Below are 16,954 nucleotides of genomic sequence, written 5' to 3'. Positions count from 1 at the left end.
CAACCCCGTAGCACACCCGGAAAAAAAAAACTTTTGGTAGTTCGTACCTTTCTCATGCGAACATTCCGGCCGCAGCAAAATCAGCCACGGTCGGACCACTTAGAATATGCATCTTCAAAGCTAATGGCCAATCAAAGGCTCCCGCTGAAAGAAAATGCGCGCTCCAAGGGCAGGATGTAACTGAGACTGGATAAGACACTGAGAAGGGAACTGGGTGCGAGACATTGTTCAATTGTTGACGTGCCCATGTGTCATGCTGAAAAGGAGGAGAAAAAAGAATATCAAATTAAATGTAAATAATATTACTGTAAAATCCATAGTAATAGGCTCTTAATATTGAATTGTACATTAACACAACATGTGACCAATGAGGAGCAACAACGATAATTAACAGCCTGTGTCTGTTATTGACCGCAGCAAAAGTAACGGGAAGGCTTTGAATCAGTCACTAAATGCGGTATTGACCAAACTCCCAGGACTCTGGTATTGCTTCCCGCGTCCGAGAAAAGATGCTGCTCCATTGTCCTATTACTTGCAAGTTACTTGCCCGTAGAGCCCTGGCATTGGCCAGAACAGCTGCAGGAGAACGATGTGAGCAGAGTAGCCTGGGAACCATGCTAATACATCTGGTGGGTTGCTTAATGAGTAACCACAGGAGTATTAACAAGCAGAAGCGTCAACGCTTACACGTACTGCGCTGCATACCGATTTCTTTCCTGGGCTGTTTTGCTCTTTCTCCCATGCACAGCGCTGTCCCTGCACGCAGTCACAATCATCAAACTCTGATGCGGAAGCGTAGCAGGCACTAGTAAGTCTGCACTACTTAGTGCTTTTTGTGTGAATTAGGCCCATTTAGCGCGGTGCAAAGTACTTTTGCAGTGCAAAGTAACTTTAGTCTGCAAAAAATACACTTTGCACCGCTCTGTGAATTAAGCCTGGTTCTACGTGTTTGTTGGCAGTGCAAAGTCACGTTGACCACGCTAAACGTTCCATGAATTAGGCCCAAAGTGTTGCTGCACTCCGCATTTAAGAAAATTGCTTTTACCACATATGTCGTAAACAAGTTACTAATAGAGCTATTGAACTGGGAAGTGGCCTTCATTTTTGTACAATATCTCTCTCTACTGGGATATGGTTATTTTGGCAGGGCAATTATGCCACGATAATGACTGTTTTTTATCATTGTCTCCTGTGCATTGCATTCATCCATTCATTATGCCATACTCAATTGATATTAGTGGGTCACAGATAGTCGGTTTCTAAGTAGTTTTAGTAAGCTTTTGAGCCTCGCACCAGAGGGCTGTACTGTGAGGTAGGTGACTGCCACCCGAGTTAGTGGCCCGTGTCGAAAGGTGAGAGGCTATAAGTACGGCGAAGGCCCCGAGCACCCGATACAGGTTGATGATAAGTACTCGGACAGTAGCAGAGCTTTTATTACTACTCAATAACTAAAAGTAATGGTCATATTTCGGCTTATTTACGATGCCACTGGCCAAGTGCAAAAAATGAAGGGGCCTCACCCAATTTTTTGCCCCGGGCCTCACCTCACCCTGTGACAGCCCTGGCTTGTGCGGTGGGGAAACATGGCAATCTCAACAAAGGCTTCCTGTGACTGAGCTCACCGTTGTCTCCATGCCCAGTGCGCGGTGTGTACACATCACAAAGCGAAGCTATGGGGTGCAGGCTTTGCAGGCGGTTAGAGGCTCAGGGCCTGTTTCGCAGAAGCGTTATATAATGGTGCAATCCCACTCATAACGCTCTGTGACTTGGGCCCCTAATGTCAAACTTAATGATTCCCTGCGAATCTGGAAACAGTCTGGCATCTGGAAATAGTCTGGCATCTGGAAACAGTGTGGCGCAGCCTGCACTCTATACTTTCTGATGGTTTAAAAGGGAGAAACATGCTCTATTGGCGATTAGAGCCTGAATTTCACATGTTCTGATTGGGTAAAGAGAAGAAAACATGCTCTAAAAGCATTTGGTGGAAAGTCCATGCAGGTAATTTGCACCGTATATGCCTAATGACGGTTTTACCAGAGTGTAATTTGCTCACACAATACATGCCTTTTCTGTCCAGCATCAGGAGACCCTTGGATTCCATGTCATTGCATAACAGGGGTGCAATTCTGCAACAAAAGCCCTGGCGGTGAATGAACGTCGTACCGACCCTTTGCATTTCATTTGTACGAATAAATAATGTGCAATGTGCAATGTGCACAGTGGGCCTCATTACGAGTAGGGCGGTAGGGGGTTAACGGCACCGGAAAGGATGCCGGTGCCATTAACACCCTACCGCCGCATTCCGCGGTCCCTTAGTGGGTTCCACTAAGGCCGGCTGGTTTTACTAGCCGCTAAGGGACCAGGGAGCTAATAACGGGCCCGCTATCTGCGTGCCCGTTATTAGCTCCGTCCCCATTCCCATTGAGCCCTATGGGGGCTCGTATGGGAATGGGGAACGGGTTTCAGAATGGGGACTTACCAGGTTCTCCAAGTTTGGAATGACTCGGTAAGTCCCCATTCTGACTACCCGGCCTCGGGCTAATAGCACCATGGCTACCTCCAAACTCGTAATGAGGCCCACTGACCAGATCCTATGTTTACATGCAACGCCCTTTTTCCCGATTCAACCCCCACCTTATGCAGGAAATCATATACACTGGAGTAAAGCCATTTACCAAGGTGTGCCTAGGAAATAGGTCTCTAGTGTGTAGACGTGTGTGCACTGTGTATTTATCGCTTGAATACATAGCACTTTCAGCACTCTTAGGGCCTTTTGCATGGCCACGGGTGAACAGGAGACACACAGAGGCTAGAGAGAGACAGTCAGACAGCAAATGAGTGTATGCAACAATGATGTGATGTGCTGTTTGCTTGTGCAGCGCTTGCACCACCAAGGCGGGTAAGAGTGGGAGCGTAACTTGTTGCTTATAAAGTGCTTTCAACGCGATGGAGGGACGAGGAGAGGGTGAACCACTTTAGGCACGCTTCTAAGCGCTTTGATACCGTCAGCATCAGCATAAAGAAATGCCAGCACTAAGCAGCGTATAGATGGGACTTTTTTGTGAGGGAAGCCTATGGCGCGGTCCCAGAGGGGCTGATGGCGCGAAAGCGTAACATGGCCGAGTCCAGCCCCGCCCCGCCTTCTTCTGCAGGGAGAAGGCACCGGAAGTAGAGGGTCGACCCCAAGGGGAACTAGGACAGCAAACGCGGGACGGGGAGGAAGGGCAGGAATCAGAGGCTGCCTGTTCCCTGAGTTTATGCTGTCTCAGCTGGCCACGTATATTTCATCCCGGTCTCCTGCCCCGTACACTACTTCCTTTCTTCTTACGGATAGGACAATATACGCGGCGGAGTGTTTAATCCGAACATGCATTATATTTCTAAATGTTCTGGCCGCCTTATGACTAGTAGCTAAATAGTGCATCCCATTCACAGCGAGGCTCGACCCATTCATAACATTTTTGATTCAATTAAGCATTTCTTAGCACTTTGCACACGCCTGATTCGAGATCCCCTGAGGGATTCTCCTCCTACCCACCTGTTTATCCTGCCAACCAGTATGTACTGCTAACCTCCCACACTTTAATGGAATGCCTTGATATAAGTAAGCGTGCCACTGTGTGCAGCGTGCCACTGTGTGCCCTCCCAGCTGAGTCCTTGCTGCAAGCTGAATATCATGTGATGTCACCATTACTCTCCGCGGTTTTATTCAGCACCAATGCCCCCATTTTACTGATGCTTTATTCCATAGCGATTGTTGTACTCTACCAGGTATGTTATGTTATGTTATTATGCATTTATATAGCGCCTTATATACCATTGGTATGGTCTGAAGGCGCTGGTAGGTTGAACGCCCTTGGCAACCGAAGTGCAGGTCAGTAGAGAGAGTAGAGGGAGTCCAAAAGTGCGTGTGCGCACCAGGTATGTGTGCAGCTGGTGCGGAAAATGAGTGGTAGCTGCTTCTTAGCTGTAGGTGTGGTGGTTGAGAGGTCAGGAGTATGTGTTCGCTCTCGTCGGTTTTACCCAGAACGAGTGTGGCTGCGTTAGACCTGAGGAGAACGCCTGGCTGGGGGGTTGTGAAACCAGCAATGATTACTTAGAGTGATGTGGAGTAAGCGGGAGATGTAGATATGAGAACAGTTATACCGAATGGTGTCATAGTATCTCTGTGTTCTAGATGAGTGGTGGTGTAAGGGGGAGAGTAAGCGTGGGGTGTGGTATGATGTATGTTTTCAAGTGTTTCCTTCATTCCAAAGCATATTAAGTATTGTCCGTTGCACATATTCGTCCGTTCCTCATACTCGTCCGCTCCACACATTCGTCCAGTCATTATCATCGTCTAGTTCACACCCTTGTCCAGTCCGCACACTCGGCCAGTCCGCACACTCTTGTAGTTTATACTCGTCTGGTCTACATACCGGCTCCAGATAGGGCACTCGTTCAGTCCATAATGGTCGTCCGGTCCATCCACTCATCGGAAAAGCCAACTACTCATCTGCTCTGTCTGTTCATCCATTCCATACACTCATCTGCTCTATGTTTTTGTCCGCTCATGGACTCATCTGTTAGGCACACTCGTCCGCACCACGCATTTACCCGCTTTACCCAATCGTCCGCTCCATATATTCATCCGCATCAGACATTCGTTCGGTCCACATACACATACGTTCCATACGCCCATCCACGCTACACATTTACTTTTTCGTTCTCCTCATTCATCCGCTCTCCACAATCATCCGCTTCGCACTGATCTGCTCTCCACACTCGTCCCTTCTCCACGCTCCTCCGCTCTCTTCTGGTCCCCGCGCTCAACCTCTCTCCGCACTCAAACGCTCTCCGCACTCAACCGCTCTCCATACTCAACCGCTCTCTGCACTCAACCGCTCTCCGCACTCAACTGCTCTCTGCAGCCAACCGCTCTCCACTCTCATCCGCCATCCACTCTCCACCCTCATCCGCCATCCGCTCTCCACCCTCATCCGCCATCCGCTCTCCACCCTCATCTGCCAACCACTCTCCACACTCATCCGCTCTCCACACTCATCCGCTCTCCACACTCATCCGTTCTCCACACTCATCTGCTCTCCACACTCATCCGCTCTCCACACTCAACCGCTCTCTACACTCATCCGCTCTCCACACTCATCCGCTCTCCACACTCATTCGCTCTCCACACTCATCTGCTTTCGCTACTCATCCGCTCTCCACACTCATTCGCTCTCCACACTCATCCACTCTCCACACTCATCCGCTCTCTACACTCATCCGCTCTCCACACTCATCCGCTCTCCACACTCGTCCGCTCTCTACACTCGTCCGCTCTCCACACTCGTCCGCTCTCCACACTCATTCGCTTTCGCTACTCATCCGCTCTTCACACTCATCCGCTCTCCACACTCATCCACTCTCCACACTCATCGCTCTCCACACTCATCCGCTCTCCACACTCATCCGCTCTCCACACTCATCCGCTCTCCACATTCATCCGCTTTCCACAACTCATATGCTCTCCAGTCTTGACCGCACGCTTCCGTTTAGTGTATTTGTCTGTTCTGTACGCTTCATCCATTCTAATTATTTCATTTATGTCATTCACTGTATTCCCTTCTCATTCATTATGTCCCTTTCATCGGTTCAGATCTCCAAGTTTCTCAATGATTTATTCCTATTTTCTGTTTCACTGTTTTGATCTACTTTACTCGTTTAGGCCTGTTTTGTCTTTCTAGTTTACATTCGAGTTTATTTAGCTGTCATTTCTCGCTTCATGTAGTTTGATGGGTCGGTATTATTGTGATGATGCTAGATTGGTTTTATGGGAAGAGCCAGGTTTTCAGTAGTTTGCGGAAGGACGTTATGTCCTCAGTTAGGCGGATGTGGGGTGGGAGTGAGTTCCACAGGGTTGGCGCAGGGCAGAGAAAGATGATCCGCCTAGCCTGACTGAGTTTGTCTTGGGAATTACTAGGAGGCCGGCTGAGCTTGATCTTAGTGTGCGAGAGGGATGATAAGGTATTAGTTTGTCTTGAAGATATTGCGGTCCAGTTTTATGCAGTGCTCGATGGGAGAGGCATAAGGTTTTGAAAGCCACCCTACGGGCTACTGGAAGCCAGTGGAGTGTTTTAAGGGCTGGGCATATGTGGTCTCTTGGATTGAGCACAAGTAGCATTTTGGCCGCCGCGTTTTGTGCTCTTTGGAGTTTATTCAGTTGGTAGGCATGGATTCCGAGGTATAGGGGGTTTCCTTAGTCCAGTCTGGATATAACGATTGATTGGACAGCGGAGACTCTGTTGGGAAATGAGAGGTATGGAAAGACGCGCCTAAGGTTTTTAAGGTGGTAGTGGCAGGACTTTGAGACATTGTTGACTTGGCGCGAGAGTGTTAGGTCGGAGTCTAGGGTGCATCCGATATTTTTTACTGTTTTGGAGGGTGTAGGTGAGTTTCCCATGGTGGCCAGGGTAGTGGGTGCGGAAGAAGGCCGGAGTTGCCGCAAACCATGATTTCTGTTTTGGAGGGGTTTAACAAGAGGTGGCTTTGGGTCAACCAGCGCTCTATGTTTACAAGGCAGGATGCCAGGTCGGGTTGGGAGTTGGGTTTCGAGTTCAGGAATTTTAGAATTAGTTGAGTGTCGTCAGCCTAGTTGTAACATAGGTTGTTGTGTGAGCGAATTATTGGTGGGAGGGGGGTCAGGTAGAGATTGAACAGGAGGGCGGATAGACATGCTCCTTGAGGGACTCCCGTGTCGACTGGTCGAGCTTGGGAGGTAAAGCTGGAGAGTGTTGTTATTTGGTGCCTGTCTTTTAGGAATGAAGCTATCCATTTAAGAGCGGTTCCACGAATTCCTAGGGAGTGGAGGCGGTCTAGGAGGATTGAGTGAGTGATCGTGTCAAAGGCAGTGGATAGGTGGAGAAGGATTAGAGCGGCACATCCTGCGGAGTCTGCTGTCATTTTAAGGTCGTCCCAGATCGAGGTTATGGTTGTTTCGGTTCCGTGCCGAGTTCTGAAACCTGATTGGGCTGGGTCAAGGATATTGTTGGCTTCGACAAAGGCGTTTAGTTGGGAGTAGGCGGTTCGGTCAATGAGTTTGGCAAGGAATCTGGTGTTTGAGATTGGGCGGTAGTTTTTGGGCTCGAGAGGGTCGAGTGAGGGTTTTTTAATTAGAGGTTTGACGTGTACCATTTTTAATGCTTCGGGAAAAATACCAGAGGAAAGGGAGGCATTTATGATAGATCTTGCGTGTTCTCCTGCGCTGGAGGAAGCAAAGATTTCCTTAAGGGTTGTGGCTGGGCAGGGGTCCAGAGGGGATCCAGATGGTTTGCGGGCAGATAGAAGTTTGAGAAATTGTTCTAAAGGATTCGAACGTTGGTTGAGTAGAGGTTGCAGTTGACGGGCTGGCCGGTATGGGAGGGGGATTGTTAATTGGTTGTATGAGAGCCAGTTTGGTGTTTAGAGTTTTTGTCCTTTCAATAGCTGTGGTGTAAAAGTGGAGGGAGAGTCGGTCACACAGTGATTGTGACGGGGTCGGGACGGTTGTATTACAAGTTGGGTTGGTGAATTCGGAGATGATTTTGTGGAGTTCTTTGCTTGGGTTTTTGCAGTTTAGGATTCGGGTGTTGTAGTGGGCTTTTTTAGCTTTCCGGATTTCGGCCTTGTAACGGTACAAGTGTCGGGCCAAGGTGGTCCTGCTCTCGAGAGTTTTCTCTTTTTGCCAATTGCGTTCTAGGTATTTGTAGTGTCGTTTACTGGTCTTCAGCTCAGGAGTGAACCATCTGGGGAACGGGCCACGGCGGGTTGATGGTTTGCATGGAGGGGTGAGTCGCATCAGAGATGTGTTGAGCCATGAGTCAAAGGTCTCAGGTGTTAGTTGGTTGTTAGGGTGGCAGGTAGGTGGTGGAGACTGGAGGAGTGCCTCGGCTAGGTCCGGGGTGATTATTAGTTTTTTTCCAGCATTTTCGTAAGTTAGGAGGTTCAGATGCGGGTACGGGTAGGGGGCCGGGTGCGGGGATGGCAAACGAGAGAATGAAGTGGTCGGACCAGATGATAGGAGTGGGGGGCTTTAACCGAATCTGGATGTTGGAGCTAAAGATGGCGTCGAGAGTGTGTCCTTTAAAATGAGTCGGTCCGTTTATGTGGGGTTGGAGATTAATTGCATCTAGACCGTCGATCAGGGCGTGTGTCGTAGGATTGGTGGGGATGTCGAGCCATATGTTGAAATCTCCGAGAAGGGTGAGGTTGAGATGGTTTATTTTGAGGGTGGCAATAGAGTCGCAAAGGTTGTTTGCGAAATGTCTATCGTAGCCAGGGGGCCTGTAGATTATTAGGAAGGTGTGTGAGAGCGACGGGGAGAGGGATAGTTTAACGAGGAGGAATTCGCAGGATGGAATGGAGGGTTGGTTGTCCATGATTGAGGCGCGGAAGAGAGATTTGAAGACAAATGCTACCCCCCTCCTCTGGACGGACGGTTCAGTGGGATGAGGCAGTAGTTGGGCGGAAAGGCTTCATTTTGCGATTGGGCTGAAGTCATCAGAGAACCAGGTTTCGGTGATGAAGACTAGGTCTGGTTTGACGGAGGTGAGGAGGTCACAGATGCAATGTCTGTTTTTTGCTACAGAGCGGGCGTTAAATAGGATACAGTTCACATCGGCAGGGAAGGTTGGTTTTGGTGCTGGAGCGGGATTGGGTGGAGGGGGAGAGAGTGGAGGGAGAGGGGTAGGGTTGGTGATGCTAGGGAAAAGAGGGCGAGCCGGGAGTTTTGCTGGCTTCCGGCGGGGTTGGGTGGATGTGTGTTGTGGGATGATCGGGTTTGGGGAGGGGGATTTGAGGATGGGGAAGGGCGGTTGGGAGTTTCGGTTGCGGTTGAGGAGAAATCGAGGGAGAGGGGTTTCAGGAATTGAGAGGCCACGGGGGAGGGGGAAGATTGTGGGAGAGAGGTGGTGGGTCGAGACAAGGGAGGCGAGGAGAGCAGAGAGGTTGAGGGGGACCAGGAACGCTTCCTCTTTAGTTTCTTTTCTGCGATTGGTGTGAGAGAGAGGGTAGGGGGGTCAGAGGGGGAGACAGAGGCAGCTTCGGTTCTCGCTAGGGCTAGGCGCGCAGTTTTTAGGGAGGGGAAAGGGTGCAGTCGGGGGGGAAGGTGGCAGGGGAATGATGGCAAGGCGGGGGGTGGGTGATTGCAGGGTGGGGTGTGGTAGTGGAGGGAGCGGGCATGGGCAGTGCTGGCGGGTCGGCAGTGGGGTTCAGGAGATGAGTGGTCTTGGGGTGGGTGGCACGCCATCGTGCCCCCCTGGCTTGGTGTTTGGTGAGGGTGCTGGCAGGGATTGCAGAGGATGGTGGGTTGTCTTGGGAGGGGGGGGAGGAGGGCAGATCGGAGAGTGGAGGGGGTCCATGGGAGTCGTTTCTGACGGGCACTGGTGGAGTTGGTGCGCTCATGATTGGTGTGAGCTTTGGGTTGATTAGGAGGGTTTTCTGATTGTTGTTCTAGGGACGGTGACTCACACTTATAGGTACACTTCTGGGCTCAACTAGTCAAGGACTAATTGGTGCTTCTAAGCAATTGGGTATGCTTCCAAGTGCAACTTGGAACGGTTCTAAATGCAATTGGGTACACTTTCTAAATGCAGTTGGGTATACTACTGAGTTGAGCAACTTTTCAGAGAGGCTAATGGGCGCAACTTCAAATGAAGTTGGGTATACTTCTAAATGCAGGTGGGAACAGTCCTAAATTCAACTTTCTCAGAGAGGCTATTGGGTGCAATTTCTAAATGCAATTGGGTACACTTCTAAATGTTGGTGGGAACAATTCTAAATTCAACTTTCACAGAGAGGGTGCAGGGTACAGTTCTAGATGCAGGTAGGAACAGTTCTTAATTCAACTATCTCAGAGAGGCTAATTGGGCGCAGCTTCTAAATAAAATTGGGTATATTTCTAATGCAGGTGGGAACAAATCTGAATTCAACTTTCACAGAGAGGGTGCAGGGTACAGTTCTAGATGCAGGTGGGAACAGTTCTTAATTCAACTTCCTCAGCGAGGCAATTGGGGGCAGCTTCTAAATAAAATGGAATATTTCTAATGCAGGTGGGAACAATTCTGAATTCAACTTTCACAGAGAGGCTATTGGGTGCAACTTTCAAGTGCAACTGGGTACACTTCTAAAACGTTTTTGGGTACACTTCTAAATGCAAGTGGGAACAGTTCTAAATTCAACTTTCAGAGAAGCTATTGGGTGCAGCTTCTAAATGCAATTGAGTACACTTCTAAAATGCCGTTGGATACACTTCTAATTGCAAGAGGGAACAATTCTAAATTCAACTTTCTCAGAGAGGCTATTGGGTGCAATTTCTAAATGCAATTGGGTACACTTCTAAATGTTGGTGGGAACAATTCTAAATTCAACTTTCACAGAGAGGGTGCAGGGTACAGTTCTAGATGCAGGTAGGAACAGTTCTTAATTCAACTATCTCAGAGAGGCTAATTGGGCGCAGCTTCTAAATAAAATTGGGTATATTTCTAATGCAGGTGGGAACAAATCTGAATTCAACTTTCACAGAGAGGGTGCAGGGTACAGGTCTAGATGCAGGTGGGAACAGTTCTTAATTCAACTTTCTCAGCGAGGCAATTGGGGGCAGCTTCTAAATAAAATGGAATATTTCTAATGCAGGTGGGAACAATTCTGAATTCAACTTTCACAGAGAGGCTATTGGGTGCAACTTTCAAGTGCAACTGGGTAGACTTCTAAAACGTTGTTGGGTACACTTCTAAATGCAAGTGGGAACACTCCTAAATTCAACTTTCTCAGAGAGGCTATTGGGTGCAATTTCTAAATGCAATTGGGTACACTCCTAAATGTTGGTGGGAACAATTCTAAATTCAACTTTCACAGAGAGGGTGCAGGGTACAGTTCTAGATGCAGGTAGGAACAGTTCTTAATTCAACTATCTCAGAGAGGCTAATTGGGCGCAGCTTCTAAATAAAATTGGGTATATTTCTAATGCAGGTGGGAATAAATCTGAATTCAACTTTCACAGAGAGGGTGCAGGGTACAGTTCTAGATGCAGGTGGGAACAGTTCTTAATTCAACTTTGTCAGCGAGGCAATTGGGGGCAGCTTCTAAATAAAATGCAATATTTCTAATGCAGGTGGGAACAATTCTGAATTCAACTTTCACAGAGAGGCTATTGGGTGCAACTTTCAAGTGCAACTGGGTACACTTCTAAAACGTTTTTGGGTACACTTCTAAATGCAAGTGGGAACAGTTCTAAATTCAACTTTCAGAGAAGCTATTGGGTGCAGCTTCTAAATGCAATTGAGTACACTTCTAAAATGCCGTTGGATACACTTCTAATTGCAAGAGGGAACAATTCTAAATTCAACTTTCTCAGAGAGGCTATTGGGTGCAATTTCTAAATGCAATTGGGTACACTTCTAAATGTTGGTGGGAACAATTCTAAATTCAACTTTCACAGAGAGGGTGCAGGGTACAGTTCTAGATGCAGGTAGGAACAGTTCTTAATTCAACTATCTCAGAGAGGCTAATTGGGCGCAGCTTCTAAATAAAATTGGGTATATTTCTAATGCAGGTGGGAACAAATCTGAATTCAACTTTCACAGAGAGGGTGCAGGGTACAGTTCTAGATGCAGGTGGGAACAGTTCTTAATTCAACTTTCTCAGCGAGGCAATTGGGGACAGCTTCTAAATAAAATGGAATATTTCTAATGAAGGTGGGAACAATTCTGAATTCAATTTTCACAGAGAGGCTATTGAGTGCAACTTTCAAGTGCAACTGGGTAGACTTCTAAAACGTTGTTGGGTACACTTCTAAAGTGGGAACAGTTCTAAATTCAACTTTCAGAGAAGCTATTGGGTGCAGCTTCTAAATGCAATTGGGTACACTTCTAAAATGCCGTTGGATACACTTCTAATTGCAAGAGGGAACAATTCTAAATTCAACTTTCTCAGAGAGGCTATTGGGTGCAATTTCTAAATGCAATTGGGTACACTTCTAAATGTTGGTGGGAACAATTCTAAATTCAACTTTCACAGAGGGGGTGCAGGGTACAGTTCTAGATGCAGGTAGGAACAGTTCTTAATTCAACTATCTCAGAGAGGCTAATTGGGCGCAGCTTCTAAATAAAATTGGGTATATTTCTAATGCAGGTGGGAACAAATCTGAATTCAACTTTCACAGAGAGGGTGCAGGGTACAGGTCTAGATGCAGGTGGGAACAGTTCTTAATTCAACTTTCTCAGCGAGGCAATTGGGGGCAGCTTCTAAATAAAATGGAATATTTCTAATGCAGTTGGGAACAATTCTGAATTCAACTTTCACAGAGAGGCTATTGGGTGCAACTTTCAAGTGCAACTGGGTAGACTTCTAAAACGTTGTTGGGTACACTTCTAAATGCAAGTGGGAACAGTTCTAAATTCAACTTTCAGAGAAGCTATTGGGTGCAGCTTCTAAATGCAATTGGGTACACCTCTAAAATGCCGTTGGATACACTTCTAATTGCAAGAGGGAACAATTCTAAATTCAACTTTCTCAGAGAGGCTATTGGGTGCAATTTCTAAATGCAATTGGGTACACTTCTAAATGTTGGTGGGAACAATTCTAAATTCAACTTTCACAGAGAGGGTGCAGGGTACAGTTCTAGATGCAGGTAGGAACAGTTCTTAATTCAACTATCTCAGAGAGGCTAATTGGGCGCAGCTTCTAAATAAAATTGGGTATATTTCTAATGCAGGTGGGAACAAATTTGAATTCAACTTTCACAGAGAGGGTGCAGGGTACAGTTCTAGATGCAGGTGGGAACAGTTCTTAATTCAACTTTCTCAGTGAGGCAATTGGGGGCAGCTTCTAAATAAAATTGAATATTTCTAATGCAGGTGGGAACAATTCTGAATTCAACTTTCACAGAGAGGCTATTGGGTGCAACTTTCAAGTGCAACTGGGTACACTTCTAAAACGTTGTTGGGTACACTTCTAAATGCAAGTGGGAACAGTTCTAAATTCAACTTTCAGAGAAGCTATTGGGTGCAGCTTCTAAATGCAATTGAGTACACTTCTAAAATGCCGTTGGATACACTTCTAATTGCAAGAGGGAACAATTCTAAATTCAACTTTCTCAGAGAGGCTATTGGGTGCAATTTCTAAATGCAATTGGGTACACTTCTAAATGTTGGTGGGAACAATTCTAAATTCAACTTTCACAGAGAGGGTGCAGGGTACAGTTCTAGATGCGGGTAGGAACAGTTCTTAATTCAACTATCTCAGAGAGGCTAATTGGGCGCAGCTTCTAAATAAAATTGGGTATATTTCTAATGCAGGTGGGAACAAATCTGAATTCAACTTTCACAGAGAGGGTGCAGGGTACAGTTCTAGATGCAGGTGGGAACAGTACTTAATTCAACTTTCTCAGCGAGGCAATTGGGAGCAGCTTCTAAATAAAATGGAATATTTCTAATGCAGGTGGGAACAATTCTGAATTCAACTTTCACAGAGAGGCTATTGGGTGCAACTTTCAAGTGCAACTGGGTACACTTCTAAAACGTTGTTGGGTACACTTCTAAATGCAAGTGGGAACAGTTCTAAATTCAACTTTCAGGAAGCTATTGGGTGCAGCTTCTAAATGCAACCGGGTACACTTCTAAAATGCCATTGGATCCACTTCTAATTGCAAGAGGGAACAATTCTAAATTCAACTTTCTCAGAGAGGGTGCAGGGTAAAGTTCTAGTTGCGAGTGGGAACAGTTCTTAATTCAACTTTCTCAGAGAGGGTGCAGGGTGCAGTTCTAGATGCGAGTGGGAGTAGTTCTTAATTCAACTTTCTCAGACAGGCTATTGGGCGCAACTTCTAAATAAGATTGGGTATACTTCTAATGCAGGTGGGAACAATTCTAAAATCAACTTTCACAGAGAGGCTATTGCGTGCAAACTTTCAGGTGCAACTGGGTACACTTCTAAATGCAAGTGGGAACAGTTCTAAATTCAGCTTTCACAGAGAGGCTGTTGGGCGCAGCTTCTAAATGCAATTGGGTACACTTCTAAATGCCGTTGGGTACACTTCTAGATACAAGTGGGAACAATTCTAAATTCAGCTTTCACAGAGAGGCTGTTGGGCGCAGCTTCTAAATGCAATTGGGTACAATTCTAATGCAGGTGGGGACAATTCTAAATTCAACTTTCACAGAGAGGCTAATTGGGCGCAGCTTCTAAATGCAATTGGGTACACATCTAAATGCAAGTGGGAACAGTTCTAAATTCAGCTTTCACAGAGAGGCTATCCGGCGCAACTTCCAACTGCAATTGGGTACACTTCTAAATGGAGGTGGGAACAGTTCTAATGCGGGTGGTAACAGATCTAAAATCAACTTTCACAGAGAGGCTATCGGGCGCAGCCTCAAAATGCAACTGAGTACACTGCTAAATGCAATTGGGTACACTTCTAAATGCAGGTGGGAACAATTCAAAATTCAGCTTTCGCAGAGAGGCTTCTGAATGCAATTGGGTACACTCCTAATGCAATTGGGTACTGCTAATGCAGGTGGGAACAATTCTAATTCAACTTTCTCAGAGAGGCTATTTGGCGCAACTTCTAAATGCAATTGGGTACATTTCTAAATGCAGGTGGGAACAATTCTAAATCAGGTGGGAACAATTCTAAATTCACCTTTCACAGAGAGGCTTCTAAATGCAATTGGGTACACTTCTAAATTCAACTTTCGCAGAGAGGCTTCTGAATGCAATTGGGTACACTCCTAATGCAATTGGGTAAAATTCTAATGCAGGTGGGAACAGTTCTAGATTCAACTCACACAGAGAGGCTATTTGGCGCAACTTCTAAATGCAATTGGGTACACTTCTAAAATGGCGTTGGGTACAATTCTGAATGCAAGTGGGGACAATTCTAAATTTAACTTTCACAGGGAGGCTGTTGGGTACACTTCAGATGTGAGTGGAAACAATTCTAATGTATCTTTCTCAGAGGGGCTATCAGGCGTACTTCTAAATGCGATTGGGAACAGTTCTAGATTCAATTTTCATAGAGAGGTTATTAGCGATTTCATCTAAGTGTGGCGTATGCTAGCAATCATTAGTTAACGTTATACTGCGGGCCATAGAAATGTAGGTTAAGGTGGCAGGAGCTTTTGGAGTAGAGTAATTGCTCTACCCCCCACCCAAGCCAACACTTACGGTTTTGTCAGTGTCAGGTGGCTTCCTTGGCTTCCCTTGCGGACACCTGCTGACACTTCCTGGAGCCGCCTCTTTTGGAGCCGCCCTTGGCCTTGGGGCCCTTAGCCGCTGGGGGCTGCCGGGCAGGGGGCTGCCCTGGAAGGAGCAGTGATGAAGGGAGGGATGGGCGGGTCGGGGGGAGGGAGCTGGACTAGGGTGGGGTGGTGGGGCGGGCGGGCGATGGTTGCCGGAAGGGGGAGGCAGGGAAACACGGGGCAACGCGGGGCCTGGGGGAGCTAATTTACAACAAAAACACGCGGAATGGGGTCGCGGATGGGGGCGCATTCACCTGCTCCTCAGATGGAAAAAGAGGAGTAGGTGCAGCGGCGTGGTTCACTAGACCCAAACGACTCGAACTAGGTGACCAATCAGGGATGGGGGGCGGGTGGGCGAGGGATGCCGGAAGGGGGAGGCAGGGAAACACGGGGCAACGCGGGGCCTGGGGGAGCTAATTTACAACAAAAACACGTGGAATGGGGTCGCGGATGCATTGATTTCAAAGAATAAAAAACAGAGAATTACTTTAATAACGAAGCAATAAGAAAGAAAAAATATTGAATTAAAAAAAATATATATATATGAGGGGGTGTTAAGGGGTAAAACAGGTGGGGAGGGTGTTAGGGTGGGTTTAAAATCATATGGAAACAGAGGGTTTTGGGGAGGAACCCACAAAAAAATAAATAATAAAACTGAATATTTTTTCGTTATAAAAGTTTTGTTGCAAAATCATTCGGGAGAATATCATTGTCTCGGGAGGATAGCTCAGGGGCAACATGCTCGCCTTGGAAGCAAGACGACAAGGAGCAACGCAGATTCAATCCCCGGGTCGGCACTTAGAAACCTCTGAGTATTAAGCGCATTATAAATAACCTATCATATCATTCTCTGTAATTTAATTCGGGAAAATCACAAAGAACCACTCTATCAATGTGTTCCAGTAAAGTAATAGCATTTGGCGTCTATCTTTCACCGACCCAATCTAAGGGCACAGTTGCACCAGAAATACACACCAACTATATTTCACAAGTTGTCCGTTACGCTTTTCTTCCTCATTTTAACAAGCACATGTTCCCCATTGCACTGGTGATATTGGGTAGGCCTCTATCTCTAGGAGCAGATCTATTACACATTAACCATGCTGCCGCCAGGTTACCAGCAATTGTACTCCAAATCGTTCGCTCACATACTCTTACAATGCCCTTTCCCTTACAGAATATGCTGTGATTGCCAAGCCATTTGCCATTTATATAGTGCAGGGGCCCGCAGGTATCAGGGCGCAGAGAGAGCAGGAAAGTAAGGTAAAGAGCCTAAGTCGAATACCAGAAAGCCATAGCTATTCAAAAAAGGAACCGTTTCAGACATTTTCTAAAGTTCAAGAGTTTGGATTCAGCACAAAGTTCCTTTGGAAGTTTGTTCCAGGCCGTCGCTGCCTGTACTGGGAAGGATCTGCCAAAACACTTACGAGGATACGGCTTTTCGGGACCTTTCCCGTGCCAATATGCTTGAAACAGGACAAACCTGCACAAACCTTGACATAAAACACCTGCTGTTAATGTTTCTTCATAAGTTCCTGCAACGTAATTGAAAGGCGTTATGTGCATTCACAAAACCTTAAATAACCATTAGGACGCGTCTATTAAATAGGTAAAGCATAAGGGTAAACTGCATCTATAAGATAGGTAAAGCATAAGGGTCATAAATAATGGACACAATGATAAGCGTGCAGCACTAGTAT

The 16,954-nt window shown here is 46.7% G+C and overlaps 1 long non-coding RNA gene across 1 annotated transcript in view; it reads right to left on the bottom strand.

The window, feature by feature from the left end:
• The window catches only part of LOC138520896 (uncharacterized), a 40,749-nt gene that overhangs the window by 9,674 nt on the left and 14,121 nt on the right, over positions 1-16,954 (bottom strand). Inside the window, exon 2 of the long non-coding RNA XR_011282890.1 lies at positions 48-256. This is a non-coding gene — a long non-coding RNA (uncharacterized lncRNA). The remainder of the gene's footprint in view (positions 1-47; positions 257-16,954) is intronic.

The sequence above is a fragment of the Ambystoma mexicanum genome, chromosome 13, assembly GCF_040938575.1.
Source record: "Ambystoma mexicanum isolate Mex_15411 chromosome 13, UKY_AmexF1_1, whole genome shotgun sequence".
NCBI classification, from domain to species: Eukaryota; Metazoa; Chordata; class Amphibia; order Caudata; family Ambystomatidae; genus Ambystoma; species Ambystoma mexicanum.
This window is presented reverse-complemented; position numbering and strand designations above follow the sequence as displayed.